Below are 19,058 nucleotides of genomic sequence, written 5' to 3' on the forward strand. Positions count from 1 at the left end.
CGCCTAGGCTTCCGACTGCCAAACGGGTACCCTCTTAGCCCCAACCCTGTGCAGCTTTCGCTGCGCCTTACAGGCAGGCTTAACGGGGACTCTAACCCCCGCCAAATGGGGACTATAACCCCCCTTACCAAACGGGTTATTCCTGCCTCGGGCAAAGGCAAACCCATCTGTGGGATTGCTTTTGCTCAAGGACCTGGGTGCACTTGGTGGATAATGCGGAAGGATGGGGAAGTCCGATGTGTACCTCAAGGGGATTTGATTTTGGGTGAGAATAGCCAATGATCTGAATTATGTGATGTTAAGTACTAATTATAGTTATAATAGTTATACTAATAATACACAGATATACTAATCATACTAATAATATTATATGCCATACTAATGTTATTACAATAAGAATCACCCAGACTAATGAAGAATAACTTCAGTGAAACCAAGCAAAGCACAGTGATGATGGTACCAGAACTGACTTCAACATGAAACAATCCAACACCACATACCATCTCCATCTTTCCTGCCCTGGAAGATTATTACAACAGATGGAGCCCGAAGTCATGGACTAAATGAACCCACAGAATGTTTTAGAGGGATGGCCCACAGACTAAGGGAATGATATCTGTGTGTGTGTGTGTGTGTATATATATATAGAAAAAAAGGGGGTGGTGATTAATGAAAACGTACTGGAAGATATGAGACTTGAGCATGACGCAGATGGTATAGAATAAGGGGTGGATATTGTCCTGGTTTCGGCAGGGACAGAGTTAATTTCCTTCCTAGTAGCTGGTACAATGCTGTGTTTTGGATTTAGGATGAGAACAAAGTTGATAACACACTGATGTTTTAGTTGTTGCTAGGTAATGCTTACACTATCCAAGGACTTTTTAGTTTTCCATGCTCTACCGACTGAGAAGGCTGGAGGTGCACAAGAAGCTGGGAGGGGGCACAGCCAAACTGGCCAAAGAAACATTCCATACCATGTGATGTCATGCTCAGTACATAAAGTGGGGAAAGCTGGCCGGGGGGGGCAACTGCTTGGGGACTGGCTGGGCATCGGTCGGCGGGTGGTGAGCAATTGCACTGTGCATCACTTGCTTTGTGTATTATTATTATTATCATATTATTATTATTATTATTATTATTTTGTTTCAATTATTAAACTGTTTTTATCTCAACCCACGAGTTTTTCTCACTTGTGCTCTTCCAATTCTCTCCCCCATCCCAACTGGGGGGGGGTGGGGGGAGTGAGCAAGCGGCTGCGTGGTGCTTAGTTGCCGACTGAGGTTAAACCACAACAGTCCCTGAGGGGGAACAGAGAGGCTGGAAAAGTGTATGTGAGGGACAAGGATGATAGTGTCACTAGGCAAAGAAATGCTTTATGCATTATTTCTTATACTGCACCTCACCAATAACTCTCTTAAATCTTCTCCTAACTTCATCCTGATTGAGGGATCCTTTCTTTTGATTGAGGTGTCCTCTCTTTCCTGGCATGGAATTTTCTTTTAGAAGCTATTAGGGTGAATTCAAAGATGCTGGAGTCTGGGACTAGGTAAGTCCCAAGAAGTCTCTCCATACATAGCCATAGACCTTAAGAGAAAACCATAGTGTGTGGAGACATAATGTGTCCCATGTGGGTCCACCAAGAATTGCATGGATTTTGGAGACTACTGGTGTTGAGAGCTGGACAGTATCATATCACAGAAGTGCAACCTTTGTTTTATTTTAGAGACGTTTTCTAGTCCATTATACACATACCTCCCATGTTGGCCTCATTAGGACTCTTTGTCATCTGCTAGTGTTTATCAAGATTTAAAATGTTATGAAAGCTTTTTTTATTTTTATGTAAAATACTTTAGTTCTTAAAGTTCTTAAAGGAACTACTGATCAGCAACACCATAGGAACTCCTGAAAAACTGCTATCTTTGTTTGACACTTCTTGTTAATTTAAGTTAAATTCTTACCAAGTGTTAAAGTTAAGATTGCAAATCATAAATCTAACGCACACATATACTTGATAATGATTAAAACTGAGGAAAAGTTAAGAATTAACTTCTTTGTTGGAGTCCAAGTTTCTGTATTCTTTGAAGCGGATATCAGTAACATCTAAAGCAGAGTAGAAAAGACAACTCTGGCTTTAAAAGCTGACATGTCAGGAAAGAGAGGGGGGGAAATCAGATTTAGTATTCTGACAAATGCAAGGCCTTTCAGTTCACTTAGTAAGTGTTTAGCAGTGGCCAGATGGTAGCAGCAATTTTTAAACAGATACTGAGATAGCGGTATTATGTATCTGACATTAGTTTGCTATATCTACTTTTTGCAGCTTAGTCCTAGTCATAGAGATTACCGACCAAAAACACCCCTGGGTACTTTATCATAACCAATGAGTTATTTGAAGATATGTTGGATTTCTCAGAGTTTACTGAGCATCTATTATGAAGTGTTAAAAACATCAAATTACTTAAGACTGTTCCCCTCATAGAGCAAGATGATTTGCATCCCAGACACATTGTCCGATCTAGACATCTGAATCCTTAGTGCTTATGTGCTTGTCTTTATTGACATGGGGAGTCACAGGCTTCATTCACTATTCACACGTTCAAATATTTGTGAATAATCCTGTGTTATTTAGTTAGATATTTACCTAAACCAGGAACTGGTCATATCCAAACTATAACCTACTGCTTTGGTATTATGAAATGCCGGTTTCTTTCAAAACATGAATACACTCAAATGAGCAAGATTTTTTAAAATACTGTTTCAGATCATTCTAGATGGAACCGCGGGCAGCCTGTAGTCTGCTCATGACACCTACCAGAGGTTACAACAGCATGGCTGGGAACTCATCTTCCCAAAATGTCTAAACTGGCTCATCAGTCCCTGGAGGGAGGAAATCAGGTGCATTTTGCTTTATGACTTTTAAGCAAAGATTAATTTTAGGAATAGCTTAAGTTTAATACATTGGGAAGGAACTTGAGATGCACGTTTTAGGATTCCAGTCAGCCTGCTTTGCACTGAGATGGAAATGACATGATGGCTTTTAATATTCAAGAAGTGTTACAAAGGCTTCAGATTTTAGAATTAAATATATTTAGATGCATTATTAAAGTAAGGAATTTTATAGGGAATCAATGTTTATTCATCGTATTGATGGATAAAACCACATAACCATGAATAATATACCTGAAGAGATATTTGTTACTTTTTGTCTGTTATTTAAAAGATACATTTGGAAAGCTTTAAATTGGACTTCACTGAAAACATTTATTTAAAATTGTGTGATAACATTCAGCATCCTGTTTATAAGTACATACAAGCAGAATTGTGACTGGCAGGTTAGCATGACCAAGGCCTATAGAAACCATCCTTCATAACTAAACAAGTCTTTTTTTGTTTTGAAAATATGTGGAGTTGTTATAGAATTTTCTTAAAGGGCAAAGAACCAAGATCTGCTTTTATACCCATGAGCATCAGGAGAATTCACCATGAAGAACTGTAAGCCAGAAGTTCTAGGGGGCATCTGAGCTTTAAAATTTAAAAGTGCATCTGCTTGCACTCATGAACACCTTTTCACTTGCACAAAACAAGCACTTGCACTGTTAATTGTCCATTTGATATACACAAATAAATGCACACATAGTATAACTGGATACCTGCATTAAAATGTCAGATTATCTGAGATTACTTCTGCTTTATTATTAGCTGTAGCTATCCCTAAACAGCATCATTCCTTGTAATGAGATGAATGTTACACATCCTAATATGTGCAATAATCCAAACAGTGCCAAAGATCCAATCACTCTGTAAAAGTGATTCCACAAACTACTGCCTAACCATTCTCATGAGGAATTAGAAAAATCAATTCTCTCTAATGCCACCTGTGAATTAAGATTTACTGGATCCTTCATAAGCCTATGCACAGTACAGACACTATTTAATGCTCTGTGCTTTCTATTCATTCTGTCAACAGATAAAGAAAATATCTGCTGCAACTCTCTGCTGCCTTGTATCTTGTTGGTTACCTGATAATGTATTCATCTACCTGCCTTGTAAGATTCCGATGTCTTTAATGAGTGACGTGTTCTCTAAGTGTTAGTCTGGAGTTTTCCTCTGAATAATCAGAATTAACAGCTTGTTGCGGATGGAGTGAGAGTGCACTTCACTCGTAAGAGAGAAGCAACAATACACTTTATTGATAGAAAACAGTGAGTTAACAATGTTCAATGGTAAGCGCGACAGTGGTTTAACAAGATTCGATGGCAAGGTACACTTGATTATTTACTGCATAGAAGACAGGGTCAGACAAAACCGTCAGGGAGACCCTCCCGTTGAGCCATGAGGTTCAGAAAGTGTCACCGAACATCGGGAATAAAACTCCTTAACACTGGGTGTATTAAAGAGCAGGCATTACTTTATTCGGCTGGGTGCATGGGGGATCTCTCCTCCTAGCATGCACACCGTAAGTTGCATCAACCGTCCCCTATATGGCTCTTTGATATACATATTCATAATAATTTCTTGGAATAATCATACATATTCATTATATTTCTAAGAACTAATTATAATATCTGCATAGTCTTTCACGCATGCGTTTTGAGTCCTTAGGAGCATCTACAGGTGTCTTAGGTGGTCTCTGGTCGTCTCTCGTGGTCTCTTGTGGTCTTTGCAGGAGGTGAACTTTTCTTGAACCTTTGGGCCCTTCTCCTTATATGGTCACAAATTGGCTCATCACTGCCGTTTGCCACAGTTTTGGTTGTCCTTGTCTGGTTTCTGCTAGTACTTATCTATCTCATGATGTGCTCGTTAACTTTGGCCTTGTATATGATGTGCTCGTTAGCTTTGGCCTTGTATATGATGTGCTCGTTAGCTTGATTAATCCAGCAGTTTATCTTACAACTATTTACAATTCCCCCCTTTGAGACTTACAAGATCCTTTTCTTGGGAGTCTCATAACTCATGTTTATAGTAATACATGTTCTGTTCGGGAGTTCTACATAAGACTTTACAACATTGAGTGACTGAAGGGACACACTGTATCATAACACAACTCAATATACATATTACTACTATTGCCACTATAACTGAAAATATTGAGTGAAGTGCTATTTAATACTTTAACAGTGTCATTGGCCAATTGTTCAACTGAAGCGCTCAACTTATTTATATATGTTCCATACTTTCTGGCTGCACACATGGGGCACATTACATACAAGAACCTACTCCCCTCACTAATTATTGGTCGATCGCTAGTGTCTATCATCCTTCTATGTCTAGGGTGTCCTTCAGGTAAGGTTTTTGTAACTCTAAAGGGTGGGGCCAATATTCCCATATAACAGGAACCGTACCATCCGGAAGGAAGCCATTTGTATGCGCTGTCTCCACATATCCAATAGGTTCCGGCATTGGCAAGTAAAGCCGCCTTCCCTTCACTCCACAGTTTACTCATAGGTGGAAGGATATAATCAACAAACTGGTCTGATGTGCCATTCGGATGGAGGAACTGTATGGTGGCATTTTGGGTAGGAGTTAGATAATATTTACAAGTACTGTTTCCAGCTTTCCATGGTTGTTTCCAGGAATCATTTTTGTTTATACTGAAGCACTGAAACCCTTGCTCTCTATGGTTTCGTACTAGTATGGGCTGAGGTTTTTCAGTGGGGAAATAATTTGGCTGATCGCCAAAGTTGATCATACTTTGATTTACCATCAGGGTACAGTTTTGATACACTACATCAGATGCAGTTATGTTCTGTTTTGTCAACCAAAAAGAACACATTTCAGGCCAACTTAAGGGGATAACTTTCCAAGGAAATCCTGTCCCTCCTGTCATTACTTGTGAACATATCCAGAAATCAGTCATATTCACCGCCTTTGCAAAGCTTATCTTTAAATTCTCATAGGTATTTTCATGTCCAACCCCATCAATAACAGCGGCCCCTTTTAATACACTCCACCCTAGAATGTACAACACAAAAAGCATCATTGTCCCTTTGTCAGTTTTACCCACAGACCTTCTGCCGATTTTATTTTCCACTGAGGTTCGTTCGGTTCTGGAGCTGGTTTTATCCGAGTGAAATGCACCCACGAGTTTATTTGGTCTACCTTTACCGCTGTATGGGTAGTCAGAAGAACTTGCAAAGGTCCTTTCCATTTCTCTTTGAGTGGTTCATCGCCCCAGGTTCGGACGTATACCCAGTCTCCTGGATGATAGGGATGTACCTGGACGTCCAAAGTTATTGGAGAAGCTAAAACAATAAATCGATGTAAAGATGAAAGTATCCTTCCCAGAGATATTACATACTCCTTTAAATCATGATTTCCTTTTACTTGGCTTTCCCCAGGAATGATGGTAACTTGATAAGGTCTCCCATAGAGGATCTCGTACGGGCTCACCTTTTCCTTGGAATTTGGCTGAATTCTGACTCTCAATAAAGCCAGGGGAAGAGCCTGCGGCCATTTAAGTGATGTTTCCTGACAAATTTTGCTCATTTGTCTTTTTAGACTCTGATTCATTCTTTCAACTTTCCCACTGGATTGTGGCCTCCACGGGGTATGTAAATCCCATCTGATCCCTAATATTTTAGACAAGTTCTGTACAATTTCTGCTGTGAAATGTGGTCCTCTGTCTGATGACATTCCAAAGGGAACCCCAAATCAGGGTATTATTTCTTTCAATAACACCTTAGTAACTTCCCTAGCTTTGTTGGTGCGACAGGGAAAGGCTTCAGGCCATCCAGAAAATGTATCAATTAGAACCAACAAATACCAGTATCCTTCTTGTCGAGGTAACTCAGCAAAATCTATCTGCCAGTAGTCTCCAGGACTATTTCCTTTTTTTTATAATCCCTAAGGGGGGTCTTTTATAGGAACGTGGATTATTTTGTAAGCAAATTTCACACTTACCCACTATACTCTTAACAATTCCTGTCATCCTTACGCTAAGTACTTGATCTTTTAAGGCATTTACAATGGCTTCTGCACCCCAATGTGTTGCTTTATGTTTGTCTTCTGCCAACTGTCTCATTACTGCCTGGGGTACTATTACTTGTCTATCTGCTGTTATCCACCACCCTTCAGGGTTTAGGTGGGCTTTTAATAGTTTGGCCAATTGGTTATCTTGGTTCTGATATTCCGGGGTTACATTTGGGAGGTTCACATACCTCGATGGAGCAACAATCAGGATGCTTTCTTCTGCTATCTCTTTTGCTATTTTGTCCGCTAATCGATTCCCTATATTAGTTGATGTTTGTCCAGACTGATGGGCTTTACAATGCATTATGGCTACTTCTATTGGTAGCTGAACACTGTCCAACAGATGTTTAATTATATCCCCATACTTGACAGGAGATCCCTGTGCAGATAGCAGTTCTCTCTCTTTCCATATAGCTCCATGGGCGTGTACTACCCCAAACACATACTTGGAATCAGTCCATATGTTGACTCTTATCCTTAGACAGTTCTAAGGCTCTTTGGAGTGCCACCAATTCTGCCTTTTGAGCAGATGTGTTCCCAGGTAGCGGATGAGCTTCCACAACTTCAGTCTGAGTCACGACCGCATAACCAGCCACTCTTTTCCCTTGGTGCATAAAACTGCTTCCGTCTGCGAACAGTTCGCAGTCAGGGTTCTCTATCGTGGTGTCTTCATTTTCCTTCTTCCACACTTCTAATTCTTTCTCTAATTGATTTCCGAACAATGTAGGACTGTTTTTAAAACCTTGGGGCAACACAGTCCAGGTAAGTTGTGTTTTTCGGCCTGTACTCGGACTTTCCCATTCAAATGCGAACAACGCTTGACTTCCTGCCTCTAGAGGTATGCAGAAGAAAGCATCCTTTAAATCTAAGACTGTGAACCACTTATCATTCTCCTTGATCATAGTCAATAGAGTATACGGATTGGCTACGACAGGGTGTATATCCTGCACTATCTGATTGATAGCCCTAAGATCTTGTACTAGCCTATATTCGTCTGAATGAGGTTTCTTTACTGGCATAATAGGGGTATTATAGGCTGATTGGCATTCTACTAGCAATCCATACTGTACAAAGTTATTAATCAATTTTTCCAATCCCCTTCTTACTTCCAATTTTAAAGGATATTGTTTTTGTCTTACCGGTCTGGCGTTAGGTTTTAGTTGTATTCTTACTGGTTCTGCTGCTCGTGATTTCCCTGGGATTTCGGTGGCCCAAACCAGCGGAGTAACGGCATTCTCTACCTCTTCCGGAATCCCTTCTTCTGCCTTGGGCTGCTGTAACATAAGAACCTGGGCTTCCAGGGCTTTACTTTCTGGAATATGGACTTGTACTTGCCCATTTTCAAAAGTTATTTGTGCATTCAGTTTACTCAGGATATCCCTTCCTAACAATGGCATTGGGCATTCAGGCATGCGTAAGGATTGATGCATCAACCATCGCCTTCCTATTTTAAATTTTAATGGCTGGAAAAATGGCCTGTTTTCCCCTTTCCCTGTGGCACCAACTACATTTACGGTATCTTGACTAAAACTCCCTTTACAAGTATTTAAAACGGAATATGCTGCTCCAGTGTCTATTAAAAAATCTGTCCTCTCATTCCCCAGCATCAGGGTAACCAGGGGCTCAGCTGGGGATGACTCCCCCAGTCCTCTTCATGCCTCATCTAGAGTCAACAGTTTTACAGCCTGATCAGGGGTAATCCCGTTAACTCTCCTCCCTTGCAGACACTCTCGTTTCCAATGTCCCTTTTCCCTACAAATAGCACATTGATCCTTATCCAGAGGTCAGTGCTGGAATCTGTTTCCTCCATCGCCTCCCCGATACCTTACTCCTCGCAATCCTTGTTCTGTTAGTGCAGCAATCAGCTTCCTTTCCTGATTCCTCTCAACGACCTCCCTGTTGATATACACCTTCCAAGCAGCTTCTAATAATTTGTTAAGATTCCTGGAATCTTCTCCCTCTAATTTCTGAAGCTTCTTCCTGCTATCTGGTGCAGACTGTCCTACAAACAAAGTTACCAATTGCAAAGCATCCCCTTCCTTTTCAGGATCTAAGTTTGTGTACTTCCAAGCTGCAGACATTAATCACTCGTGAAAGTCAGAGGGAGATTCTTCCCTCCCTTGTATCACCTGGTACAATTTGGACAGATTAATAGCTTCTGGAATAGCGTGTTTTATACCAAACACTATCAATCTCTGGTATCTGGTCAATAATTCACGTTGAGATGGGTTGTTAGGATCCCATGGGGGATCTGCAGGTGGAAAATGGTCATTCACAGTTCCAGGTTGGGCACTCTGAGCATGTATTCTTTCTGCCTCTTCTTTAGCTTTAGCTAATACCATAGTTCTCTCATCTAGAGTTAACAAAGTATCCAACACCACCTGTATATCGATCCAATCCGGGTCCTGGGTTCGAACTATGGTCTCAAATATTTTTGTTACCTTCTCTGGATCTTCTCTATATGTCCCTGCCAATTCCTTCCAGGACCTTAAATCAATTACTGAAAATGGAACTTTAATGGTAACCGGCCTGTTATTCCCAACCGCTTGCCGGAGAGGTGCTTGAAGTGCCTCCCCCCTGTCCGCATCACGATGTTCCATTCCCCTTCTAGTTCTCCCAGCTATGGGGCTAAAATCCCCTTCTTCATCTGTACTCGACTCATCTTCCTGCCTTGTCCCTGATCTCTCCTGCCTTTGCAACTCCCACCTCCTTTGCCCTGGGGCCACTAGTAAATCTACATCCTCTTCCTCTGATTTTCCGTACTTAACACAACGCTTTCCAATACTACAAGCAGAACAACATCTCCTTGGTTTCTTTCCCTGATCCTTCTCTAAGGCCAGAACCATAGGATCGTTTGGCACTAAACAACAATCTTTCTGCCATTCTGGTCGATTTTGCAATGTAAAGAACAAATCAACATAGAATCATAGAATCATAGAATCATTAAGGTTGGAAAAGACCTCTAAGATCATCGAGTCCAACCGTCAACCCAACACCACCATGTCCACTAAACCATGTCCCTAAGCGCCTCATCTACACGTCTTTTAAATACCTCCGGGGATGGGGACTCAACCACTTCCCTGGGCAGCCTGTTCCAATGTTTAACCACTCTTTCAGTAAAGAAATTTTTCCTCACATCCAACCTAAACCTCCCCTGGCGCAACTTGAGGCCATTTCCTCTCGTCCTATCGCTAGTTACTTGGGAGAAGAGACCAACACCCACCTCGCTACAACCTCCTTGCAGGTAGTTGTAGAGCGCGATGAGGTCTCCCCTCAGCCTCCTTTTCTGCAGGCTAAACAACCCCAGTTCCCTCAGCCGCTCCTCATAAGACTTGTTCTCCAGACCCCTCACCAGCCTCGTTGCCCTTCTCTGGACACACTCTAACACCTCAACGTCCTTCTTGTAGTGAGGGGCCCAAAACTGAACACAGTATTCGAGGTGCGGCCTCACCAGGGCCGAGTACAGGGGCACGATCACTTCCCTACTCCTGCTGGCCACACTGTTTCTGATACAGGCCAGGATGCCATTGGCCTTCTTGGCCGCCTGGGCACACTGCCGGCTCATGTTCAGCCGGAACATATTAAAGCTACAATAACATAAGGCACTTCATTCCATTTCCCTTCACGGCGGCAAAATAACATTAATTGTAATATAGTATTATACTTCAAAGTCCCATTCTTTGGCCATTTTTCTTGGTCTTCCAAAATATACAGTGATTACAATATTCAGTCAATCATTTACAATGATTACAATATTCAATCAATTGCTTCCTTGTGAGGGGGTCATTCCCAACATCCTTCCAGTGCTTTAATAAACATCCCAGAGGTGACTTTTTCAAAATTCCCTCTTCTAAGAATTGACCAGAACCCATGATACAACAATTACAGACAACAATTACCGACAATTAGCAATATCAGACACGTTCACACACTCACAACACCACACACTTCCGCAGATATACTCACAACATTCACACACCTTTCCACAGCTGGCACTCTGGGCGTCCCCATAATAACGTGCAAACAAGCCTTCCCTTTAACCAGTTTTCCCTTTTAGTCCCTTACGGACTGGTTCCCTTAGAAGTAATGTCTTATAATCCCAGGGGATCTTGCATTGAACTCACCGGATCAGGGGATCGGAGGATCTCCCCGAAAAAAAGACTTCGGTGGCACCGGAGTCCTCTCAATCCCGAGAATCCGTCGAGCGTCAGATGCGTTGTCCCATCTGGGTCGCCAAATTGTCACCGAACATCGGGAATAAAACTCCTTAACACTGGGTGTATTAAAGAGCAGGCATTACTTTATTCGGCCGGGTGCATGGGGGATCTCTCCTCCTACCATGCACACCATATGTTGCATTGTTACCGTAAGTCGGCAGATTAAAAACTCTCTAAGACTCAATTTCGGAGTTTTAGAAAGCAGGCATTCTTTATTGCGGCGCCGGGGCGCACAGGGGATCATTCCAACCTAATGTGCGCGCCGAGTTGTTCAACTCCAGAAGTTATATACAATTAGAATATACATATTCATTAGATTTCCTAGAAATGATTAACATATTCACGTTACTTCCTGGAACTCATCATCATATGTAAAAGTCTTTAACGCATGCACTCTTATGTTCATTGGTGGTCTCTCAGGGTCCTCTGGTGGTCGTCAGTAGTCTTCCTCACTGTGTCCTTTTGCTCACCTCTTCAATTTGGCATCCTTCAGTCCGAGTCATTCTTGTCTTTCTTAAAGGTTAACTTTAAAGGTTAACTACTGATGTATGGTCTGCCCTTGTTCTTTTCCTATTACTGTTACAGGGTGTTCCATATACTTCTGAGCACTGATGTTATCACTCCCTCCTATTCTTTTGAGGGAGCTATTAAAGCTACAATCCTCACTACATTATTGGTTATGAATATATTGTAATTCTTTCAGATATTCTATCTTAGCTAATAACTGTCGCATTATACACCAGATTCTAAGATATAAAATTAATATCAGTAATAGGCATAATACAATTAGGATTATCAGAATAACGATTGGATGGAGCATCAAGTTCAGGATTCCTGTTGCAGTTGGTGACCAGCCAAGAAGAGTTTCCCACCAATGATGTTCTCCATCCTTCTTCACCCTTTCCAAGATATGGCCTATTTCTTCCGCATCATGATGTACAGTAATTAAAGTTCTATGTCCTTTGTCTCGAACTCGTTCTAGTAATTGGCGCAAATCATTATGTTGTAACAACTTTTTCACTAATGTGAGATTCATTCCAATGGGGGTAGGTAACAAATCTTCATTTAGTGTATAATTGGATTGTAGTAACTGATAAGAGGTAACAGGAGCAGTATAGTTAAAAATCACATCCCATAATGTTAGTGAAGTTGCAAACACATATATTTGAATGGTTGTTAGTATATACTGTAGCATTATCTACAAATATAAAATCACAAAAGGTTCTCATACAAACACATCCCTTTCCAATATATACAAGCATGGTTTCGAGCATTTCATCGGGATGCACTTCAAAATGACAGACGTTTTGCTCAGTGTCAAGGCACACATCTTGGGCTTTAATGGTGTTACTTTCACAGATAAATCCTTGTTGTTCCTGTACAACACATGTACTAACATCAACAGTCTGCCATTTGTTTCCATGTCGTTGGGCCCATACCCTATGTTCTAATGGATAGATTATAGCTCCGTTGTGATTTTATCCTAATGCAATGATTGGGTATATGGTGTATACCGAAGCATTACGAACTGTTAAAACAAAAGCTGTGGCCTGATTGTTGACGGGATCAAAAGTGAAATTAACTAAGTGCCACCAGGATTGGAATTCTTTCTCAAATTTAGTTGCATTATCCCAAATTACCTTTCGAATTTCGGTGGATTAAGGTGCCCTCTTCCCCTTCTCTTATAATTGCCGCTACCATAGATTGCATCCACAATTGAGCCTGAGTACAACTAAGGGCTAGAGAAACGTTATTTTGGGCTGTAACAAGATTTGAAATGGTCCTTTCCATTTTTCAGAAGTCCAGGATTTGATGTATACCCAATCTGGTATGGGTGCGCTGGGGAATCAAGACCTAGAGATTCATTTAAGACTACATACTTATTTAGTTTTCGTAAAACTTTCCCGAGAGCAATCAAGTAATTTCTTGCATCATTCTCCCCTTGTATTCGCATCTCTCCTGGCAGTCCAGGTGTTTGGTACGGTCGTCCATACATCAATTCGTACGGGCTGAAACGTTGTCTGCCTCGTGGTTGGACTCTAATTCTTAACAAAGCTAGAGGCAAGGCCTGTGTCCAATTCATCGAGGCTTCCTGACATATCTTACTTAACTGAGTCTCGAGGGTATAATTCATTCTTTCTACCTTACCACTAGATTGAGGCCTATAAGGGGTATGTAAATCCCAACTAATACCTAACAGTCTGCTTATTTCGGTAACTACTTTGGCTATAAAATGTGGACCCCTATCTGATGACATCCCTAAAGGTACTCCAAATCTTGGAATTATTTCTTTTAATAATATTTTTACTACTTCTTTTGCTTTATTGGTGCGACATGGAAAGGCCTCAGGCCAACCTGTATACATATCCACGAGGACCAACAAATACTTTAGCCCCCCTTTTCTTGGCAATTCGGTAAAATCTATTTGCCAATACTCCCCAGGTGCCTGTCCCTCGGCAGTTTTTCCAAATTGAATTTTATTCTGTGTTTTTGGATTATTCTTACAACATATTTTGCATCTTTGTGTAACTGATCTTATAGCTTCCACCATGTTTCTACTAATAACTGACTTTTGTAAATATTTCAACAAATTTTCAGTTCCCCAATGCACAGTGTTGTGTTCCTCCTTTACTAAATTATTCATGAGAGAATGAGGTATTATTACTAGACCTGTAGGTGTAACCGCCCATCCATCTTCCCGTTTTTCTGCTCGTAAAGTTTCAATTAGTTTTAAATCTTGCTTATCATAGACGGGGTTTTTCTGTAGGGGGATTCTTTTCTCTGGCACTATAGCTAGTACTTTCTTCCCTATGCCTTTTTCTGCAGCCCGCTTTGCAGCCAAACCAGCCAGCTTATTTCCTCGCTCCTGAGCGGTTTGTCCCGACTGATGAGCTTTACAATGCATAATAGCTACAGCAGCCGGAGCCTTTATGCTCTCCAGTAGGCTCAAGATCTCTTCTTTATGCTTTATCTCCGTACCTTGTGAGGATAACAATCCTCTTTCCTTCCAATTTGCTCCATGTGCATGCACTACTCCAAAAGCATATTTAGAATCTGTCCAAATATTCACACACTTATTTGCACTTAACTGTAGAGCTCGGGTGAGAGCTATCAGTTCTGCCTTCTGAGCTGACGTCTTGATGGGCAGTGCTTGTGCTTCCACCACCCTTTCGATGGTGGTGATTGCATATCCTGATACCCGCTTTCCTTCTTTCATAAAGCTGCTACCGTCCGTGTATAGCTCCCAATCCGGATTCTGCAAGGGAACATCCTTTAAATCGGGTCTGCTTGAATAGACTTCCTCAATGGTCTGCAGACAGTCATGTTCCGGTTTGCCGCCTTCTTGTCGAGTTGAGAGAAACATGGCAGGGTTAATCACGGTAGTAGTCTTTAAGGTCACATCATCTAGTTCTATTAGTACCACCTGATATTTTAGCATTCTACTAGGAGACAACCAATGTCCACCCTTCTGGTCCAATACTGTGGTCACCATGTGTGGAACATAAACAGTTATCTTTTGTCCCATAGTAAGTTTTCGAGCCTCCTGTATTAATAACACTGTTGCAGCTACTGCCCTTAGACAACTCGGCCATCCTTGGCTCACTGGATCAAGTTGTTTAGAAAAGTAGGCCACAGCCCTTTTATATTCCCCCAACCGCTGGGTTAAAACTCCAAGGGCTATTGCTTGTCTTTCATGAGTAAATAGTTCAAATGGCTTTTCTAAATTAGGCAGCCCCAGAGCTGGGGCTTTCATCAGAGCTCTTTTGAGTTGAATGTATGCGTTTCGATCTTCATTTGACCATTGCAGGGGACCTTTTGATGACTTCAATAATTCATACAAGGGTTTTACCATCAGTCCATAGTTAGCAATCCATAATTGTCTCTGTCCCCTCAGAATTTCAAAGCCTAAATATATTACAGTTTCCTGTGCAATTTGGGCCTTTCCTTTCGACGCTCGGTAACCACTACGTCCGAGGAAATTTAATAAACTGACTGTCAGTTCCAAGCATTCCTCTCGGGAGTTCCCAGCTATTAGTATATCGTCGACATACTGTAGCATTACTCCCTTTCTATTTTCTTGTCTCCATAATATACTGGGTTTTCGTTCCGGTCTCAGGATTTTCCCATTCAAAGGCAAACAATTCCTGGCTTCCGGAATCAAGTGGGACGCAGAAAAAGGCATCTTTTAAATCTAAAACTGTAAACCACCCCTGATCCTCAGTGAGTGCAGTTAATAGTGTATACGGATTTGCCACTACCGGATGTATATCTTGGACAATTTGATTTACTGCTCTCAAATCCTGGACTAATCTGTAAGATTTTCCATCAGCTTTCTTAACAGGTAAAATTGGAGTATTATACTTAGATTCACATTCTCTTAATAATCCATATTCCAAAAACTTCTGTATAATGGGTATTAACCCAAGTCTAGCTTCCAATTTTAAGGGATATTGTTTCAACCTTACCGGTGCCGATCCTGGTATAAGGTCTATTCTTACAGGTTCAGCCCTCCTTGACTTCCCAGGTATCTCTCCTGCCCAAACGACAGGAATCACTGCATCCTCAACTTCAGCTGGGATTTCTTTTTCCGCCTGTTCAATTTCCTGTAATAACAATATTGAGGCTTGGACAAATTTAGATTCAGGTATTGTCACTTCAACTTCTCCATTTTTAAACCTTATTTCAGCTTCTAATTTCTCTAATAAATCTCGGCCTATTAAAGGCTTTGGTGCACCTGGTAAGTAAAAAAAACTGATGCGTTACCCATTGTTTTCCAATTTTAAATTTTAAAGGTTTAAAGAAAGGGCGTGTCTCTGGTTTCCCTGTCGCACCAATAATTCTCACAGTATCATATCCTAACTCATGTTTCTTCGAATTCAAAACCGAATAGGTGGCCCCTGTATCGGCTAAACATTCTATTTCGGTTTCACCTTCCCCCAGCTTAATTTTAACCAGAGGCTCTGCTGGGGAAGATTCCTCCGGTTTCCTTCAATCTTCCATTTCTATGTTTAATATAGAGGTTTCAGACTTTCCATTTTTTCGTAACAACGGACATTCTTGTCTCCAATGTCCCTCCTTCCTACAATAAGCACATTGAGTTTTTCCTAATGGGGTGTCCTGGTTTCGGCAGGGATAGAGTTAATTTCCTTTCTAGTAGCTGGTACGGTGTTTTGGATTTAGGATGAGAACAAAGTTGATAATGCACCGATGTTTTAGTTGTTGCTAGGTAATGCTTACACTAGCCAAGGACTTTTCAGCTTCCCATGCTCTACTGACTGAGAAGGCTGGAGGTGCACAAGAAGCTGGGAGGGGGCACAGCCAAACTGGCCAAAGGGACATTCCATACCATGTGACGTCATGCTCAGTACATAAACTGGGGAAAGCTGGCCGGGGGGGGCCGCTGCTCGGGGACTGGCTGGGCATCGGTCGGCGGGTGGTGAGCAATTGTACTGTGCATCACTTGTTTTGTGTATTATTATTATTATTATCATATTATTATTATCATTTTATTTCAATTATTAAACTGTTTTTATCTCAACCCACGAGTCTTTCTAACTTGTGCTCTTCCAATTCTCTCCCCCATCCCACCGGGGGTGGGGGGAGTGAGCGAGCGGCTGCGTGGTGCTTAGTTGCCGACTGAAATTAAACCACGACAGTCCTTTTTGGCGCCCAACGTGGGGCACGAAGGGTTTGAGATAATAACAGATTACCCGGAGTGTATTAAGGAACTTATATCTGTTAGTAGTTGTGGGTCACAATGTTGGTTTCTCTGTTCTCGATTTTAATTTGTATAATCTGCATCGCGCTCTTTTTCCTGCTGTACATGTTAAAGATTGGTGTTGGGTTTTGCAGTTTGCTGTGGTCTGCAGTGAACAGTAATGTCTCGCTTGTGAGGTTTGTTTTTAGAACATTGACCTTGACGTTAGTGTGGTATGTAAACTTCACAATGAAGCCGTTACTGTACCATGGATACCATTTCGTGGAGACAACTAGCAATTGCAGTAACTTTTCTGAGAGTTTTTTTACGGAGGAAATACAGAATGGCAGTGTCACTACCTTCTTCTATGATGTTTCCTCCTTCATTACAGTAACTTTTCAGTATTTTGAGCATCCTTGGGCAGTTAAGATACTTCTATTAATACTTCTTGGGAATATTGTTTCGGTTTTGTCTAAAGTTGGTAAGCAATTTAAGAATATCATCCAGAGATCTGCCCCAAGGCTGAATAGTTATGAGTGGCAGGGTGTGTGGGACAAGATGGGCAAGTACCTAGGCCAATGGGCACCCCCAGTGTTTTGGAACTTCACCCCTGAGCAAGTGCAGAATCCTGAAAAGTTAGTAGAATATTTGGACAAAGTATGCTGTCACCCTGGCAACTCCAGAGAGATGCAGATCATTGCAACGTGCTGGGGCCTGGGCCATGCCTACCGAGCCCTGTTCAACACCATTCAGTACCCTCAAAGGGAAGAGAAGGTCTCTGGATCTGACGGTAAAACGACACGCACTACGTCCACTCAGACCCGGGCAACGCGCCCTGCGGCCACTCCGACCCCAGCGACATGCCGTGCAGCCACTCAGACCCCGACAACAGGCCCTGCGGCCACTCCGACCCCAGCAACATGCACTGCAGCTACTCAGACGCCGGCAACAGGCCCTGCGGCCACTCAAACCCGGGCAACACGCACTACGGCCACTCCAACCCCGGCGACATGCACTGCGGCCACTCCAACCCCGGTGACATGTACTTGCACTGCGGCCACTCCAACCCCGGCGACATGCACTGCGGCCACTCCGACCCCGGCAACAGGCCCTGCGGCCACTCAGACCCCGGTGACATGCACTTGCACTGCGGCCACTCCAACCCCAGCAACACGCCCTGTGGCTGAACCAAAGAACCAGCCTGTGCCGGTATCAGTCGCCCCTGTACACAAGAAGAAATTTTGGAAGCGGAAGTCGGCTTGGTTAGTAAGGGAGGAAGAAGCTTCTTCTAAAAGGGGGCTGGAGGAAGAAGTGTACGAGACAGATGACCCTGGAGAAGGGCCATCACGAGAACGGGAGGAGGAGAGCCGGCCGCTGATCGGGGAGGAAGAAGAGGAAGAACTCATAAACGAGGCAGTGACCACCCGATCTCTATCCCTGAGTGAGCTGCGAGATATACGAAAAGATTTCAGCCGCCGTCCAGGCGAGCATATTGTCACCTGGCTGCTCCGATGATGGGATAATGGGGCCAGTAGCCTGGAATTAGAGGGTAGGGAAGCCAAGCAGCTGGGATCCCTTTCTAGGGAAGGGGGCATTGACAAAGCAATTGGAAAAGGGACACGTATCCTCAGCCTTTGGAGGCGACTCCTGTCAAGCGTGAAGGAAAGGTATCCCTTTAAGGAAGATGTCATATGTTGCCCAAGCAAGTGGGCCACCATGGAGAAGGGTATCCAGTTCCTGAGAGAATTAGCTGTGCTGGAGGTGATTTATGATGACCTGAACAATGAACAACTATCCAAAGATCCAGACGAAGTCAAGTGCACACGACCCATGTGGCGGAAGTTTATAAGGAGCGCACCATCGTCATACGCCAATTCATTGGCAGTAATGACCTGGAAAGATGGAGAGGAACAAACAGTGGATGAATTGGCTAGTCAACTCCGGCAATACGAGGAAAGTCTTTCTTCCTCCCTCGTCTCGGCTGTGGAGAAACTGTCCGAAAAACTGTCCCGGGAGATCCAGCAACTCAGAGAGGATAGGTCCTACTCCCCACCTGTACGGACCAGTATCTTGGCTATTAGGAGTCAGCGTTCTTTTGCTCAAGAGAGAGAATATAAAGGGTACACACCACGGGGCACCCTATGGTTTTACCTGCGTGACCACGGAGAGGATATGAG

At 42.5% G+C, this 19,058-nt stretch overlaps 1 long non-coding RNA gene across 1 annotated transcript; it reads right to left on the bottom strand.

Moving 5' to 3' along the window:
* Positions 1-4,164: 4,164 nt before the first annotated feature.
* Positions 4,165-11,411, bottom strand: LOC143171915 (uncharacterized). The gene is made up of 2 exons (XR_012997237.1): positions 11,091-11,411; positions 4,165-6,239 (listed from the first exon to the last, which is right to left on the bottom strand). It is a non-coding gene; the product is annotated as an uncharacterized LOC143171915 (long non-coding RNA).
* Between the last annotated feature and the right edge of the window lie 7,647 nt (positions 11,412-19,058).

This window comes from Aptenodytes patagonicus, chromosome W (genome assembly GCF_965638725.1).
Source record: "Aptenodytes patagonicus chromosome W, bAptPat1.pri.cur, whole genome shotgun sequence".
NCBI classification, from domain to species: Eukaryota; Metazoa; Chordata; class Aves; order Sphenisciformes; family Spheniscidae; genus Aptenodytes; species Aptenodytes patagonicus.